Genomic DNA, 4,556 nt, shown 5'->3' on the forward strand with positions numbered 1-4,556 from the left:
CTTTGGGCCAGTCACTCTGTTTCAGCCCAATCTACCTCACAAGGTCATTGTTGTGGGGAGGAACATTATGCAATACTGCCTTGAGTTGCACAAAAGAAAGGTGGGATATAACAACACCACAACAACAGCTTGTAAGGACAGAGTCAAATTTTGGTAAGGGTTTTAAATTATTTGTTGTATGCCACCCAGAGTCACTTTGTGTGAGATGGGCAGCTATATAAATATGATAAATATATAAATAAATAATAAATAAATTTGGAAACTCCAGGATTCAATAATCTATTCTAGCAAACCAAGGTACTGTTCCAGTGAACAGGCAAAGCTAAAGCGCTGGGCTTTTCTTTCTTTCTTTCTTTCTTTCTTTCTTTCTTTCTTTCTTTCTTTCTTTCTTTCTTTCTTTCTTTCTTCCTTCCTTCCTTCCTTCCTTCCTTCCTTCCTTCCTTCCTTCCTTCCTTCCTTCCTTCCTTCCTTCCTTCCTTCCTTTCCTTTTCTGCTATATTTTGATCATGCATTTGCTCACACTGTCACCAATATTACTAAGTCATAGAAAGTACGAGTTGGAAGAGACCTGATAGGTCATTTAATATGTCAGGTTTTTAGCTTGTCCTTCTTCCATTTCCTTTTCCTTTTCCTCGAATAACAGCCCAATACATAGCAACTAAACAGTTGAATTTTCCTGGCTTTCAGAGATAGCAGGCCTTTGAAGCTGAGCTTATAAAAATAGTTGACACCCTGGGCGGAATTCTGAGGCACTTATGAACTGGCTTGTGTTAACAGCCATATTAGCCAGGTGAAGTAACCATGTTAGCAACTTGGTGTTCATGAGGCAAACATCCAAGCCAGTGTCTCTCAGCCTTGGCAACTTTAAGCTGTGTGGACTTCAACTCTCAGAATTCCCCAACCTGCAAGCTCTCTGGGGAATTCTGGGAGTTGAAGTCCACACAGCTTAAAGTTGGCAAGGTGAGAAACACTGACCTAAGCGCTGCAGGGTCTATTCAAGAGCTGTCAGGTTGAGTGTTACAATTAAGAGCCCTGCCACCCCAGAACACCCAGAAAATAAATAACTAGCCCTTGGGAAATCCATTGCGCAATCGCGTATGACAATGCTTCCCAAAATAGACTCTAATGGTAAAGCCAAAAGGAGGATTTTGTGAACAAACATGCTGATGTAAAAAAATTAATTGCTTTGTTATTAAATTCATAACCCAGCTTTCTACTTGTGTAAACATTCAGGGTGGCTTACATAAGTCCTAGGTAAATATCCGTGAAATCTCTAACAGAAAAAGATCACTTGCAATGTGGGTGCAATAACTGGAAGTGTGTGTGTGCATTTACCTAGAATGAGGACTACTCTCAGCAATGTCAGGCTAAGATTTAGGCACCAATACGTAAGTACTGAGAACTATTCCAGCTCCAGATTAACTATTCTCATTTAGCAGAAAGAATCTATAGCATTCCTTGCAGGACTTTTTCTATAACCAACAAGAAAAGCATGGAATTGATGCTGTTTCTTTATTAGGAATGGCCTTTGACTCCCTCGCCCTCTTCTAGCATGCTCTGGTTAAAGATTTCAACCAGAGGTCTGGAGACAGTGAAGGACTCAAAATGAACAAATTGAAAATGAATCCAGACAAGAGAGAGCTATTCCTGATGAATTGCTCACTGAATAAGTTATGCATTTACATTATTATTAATATCCTTCCTTTCCTCTGGGATTAGAGATTCAACTTGTATTGAATAGGACCGCATTCCCTTTAAAGCTACAGGTTTGCAAGTTGGGGTGCTTTTATATAATGTCTAAGCAATCTTTCAGCCCCATCCGGCACAGAAAACGTAGTCCTATCCCTACAGAGATTACGTGTACTTTTCCTCAGCTTTCATATCATTACAGGTAATTTCTGAGAACCACAGATCTGGCCATGGCCATGTGGGCTTGAGTTTACATCACATTTGAACTATTGCAATATGGCAGGGGTCGGGAACCTATGGCTCGCGAGCCAGATGTGGCTCTTTTGATGGCTGCATCTGGCTCGCTGCCAAATCTTTAATAAAAAAAATAACGGGGTAAGGCTTAGAACACGTCTTCTATCCGCCGAGCGCAGGCCACGCCCTCCTCCGCATCGCATCCGCATCCGGCATCCTTGGGACTCACCCTACCTTGCCCTGCAGCATCCGCGGCCGAACGGGCCTGGAGCCGCATCGTCCTCCACAGGCAGCCGCAAATCGAGGCCCCGGCTTCGGCCTAGCTCCCGTTGGAATGCGATCCGGGTGCACCGCTTTGCATCCTGCTTCCGCTGCCCCTGCTCTGTTGGGTGAGTCCTCATCTTGGGCTGGCCCCGTTTGTGGCCCCAACGAGGTACGAGACATATTTCAGGCACGGTGCCACTTTCCACCAGTGGCCGAAAATCGACCCCCCCGGCTTGGGCCTAACCTCCTTGATGGCCTGTAAGGGTCCATCCCACCAGCTATACCTGCAATTGGCTACCTGCCTTCATTACCTCTGCCCTGCCCCATGGACCACTACCTGGGGTGGTATCCTCCTCACCTCAGTCAGCTAGAGCTAACCAGACTACAAAGCCATCAGCAAAACCATGGAGCACCAGAAGTCGCATTAATGGTAAGAAGTACTTTATTCATCATTGGTTAGCAACAGCATAACAACGTTATTAAAAAGAATTCAGAGACTTATTGTACTTTAAAAGTGTTGGTCTTACATAAAATGCACACATTTACTTGTATTTAGTTTTAAAAATATTGTATGGCTCTCACGGAATTACATTTTAAAATATGTGGTGTTCATGGCTCTCTCAGACAAAAAGGTTCCCGACCCCTGCAATATGGTCTTTGTGGGATGGTCCCAACCTGCAGCCAAGGTTGTTAACCGGACCTGCTTAGTGGGAGCACGTAAATCCCTTATTGAAAGAGCTGCCCTGGCTCCTGAATTTTGGACCCAATTCAATGTGGGGGTGAAAATCTTTAAAGCACTTTGTGTTTTATTCCTAGAGTTTCTGAAGGATTGTCTATATCAGGGGTGGGCAATCCCTTGCCTGCAGATTGCCTGTAGTCTCCAGCCCCCCCTCTTTTTGGTGACCAAGATACCTGATCCTCTCCCCTTCCAAGATTGCAAGGCCAACATTTGATGGCCAATATGCTGATGTTTGATGGCATGGTCTCCTGCTTATTCTTAAATAAAAGAAGTCGCAATACAGATAAGGCACACAGGACAGACCCAGTTCCATCTCCTTACACCTCACCACCACTCCCCAAGCCCCAGCTGTCGGAAGTAGCTGCTTCCTTCTGCCTTGTGGCAGTGCCAGGACTCAGCTGAAATAATTCAAGATGCCCTCCCTCCCTCCCTCGCCTTACTCAGAGCAGAAGTTCTTCGGCTTTAGCTACTTCCCTTTTAATCCCCAGTTTTGCACATTCAGCAAGTCATACGCCCCCATTTCCCCAACCATGAGGCGTTCCAGGGTCAGCACTACAGAGGTTTAGTTTCCTTTATGTGAGAGAGCCTTGGAAATCTGGAAATTGACTTTATTTACAGCCTTTCAAGCAGAGAATAAGTAGAGGCAAACAGGCATTCCTCCTGTACTACAGGCAGATGATCCCTAGATAACAAGTGAGGCTCACTGCCAAGACTGCAACCGCCCTCCCCCAACAAGTTTACATTAATTCCACGGAGGAACCCTCCATTTCCTTTCTTGTCCTACCCATTCCAGCTCGAAACTCTTTCTTACACATGCAGGCTGTGTCCACTCCTCCTCCAAAGCAACAGGGCTGCCTTGTGTGAGACCATCCATGACCATTCAGAAGCACCACTTTTATCCCTCTCGTATGAAGTGACCTCTTAGCAATAGGAAAATTCTCCATAGTCGAGATCTGTCCACTGCTAAAGAATGCCTCCTCTTCTTGATAAAGTGTGGGTGGCAAAGCAATAAATTTAAATGAATTATTCATTTAAAATGTCTAAGGCTGCTTTTGGGGAGCTCTCAATTTTCTCATGCCCAGTCCTATAGAGAGATGACTAGTCTACCTATATGCACTTCCTAGCCACAGGACACATGAGTGCGGAAAGGAATTTTTGAATGGTCCCCCCACCCATGAAATAAGAACATCTACCTAAAAGAACAACCTGAGATGCTGTTTGTCACAGATTTGTTCTTGCACAGCTACTTGAAGCAAAGCAGCCAGGAATTAATAATTACATTCTGCCTATGATTCAATTATTAAAGTCAGAAAGGGGGGGAAAAAAACTTGGAGTTTTCTTGGATGTGGAAGACCCTGTGGTGTTATAAAATGAGATGATGATGATGATGATGATGATGATGATGATGATGATGATGATGATGACTGAAGTTCTTTGATGTAATGAGGTCACCAGAAGAGGTAGGTGTGGCTTTAAACCCATATTTTTTCTTCCTATATGGGTCAAGGTGGTTTTGCTTTTCATCACCCTCCATCAATTTTCAAAGAGTATTTTGAGGTTCTGAACTAAAAATCTGGCAAGGTTGAGGTGCGTAGAAGAAAGAGAAAATAACAGATCAAGGGAATGGGCA

Source organism: Python bivittatus, unplaced genomic scaffold (assembly GCF_059951505.1).
Source record: "Python bivittatus isolate LINGU-HERP-01145 unplaced genomic scaffold, Pbiv_v1 ctg000020_np1212, whole genome shotgun sequence".
NCBI lineage: Eukaryota > Metazoa > Chordata > Lepidosauria > Squamata > Pythonidae > Python > Python bivittatus.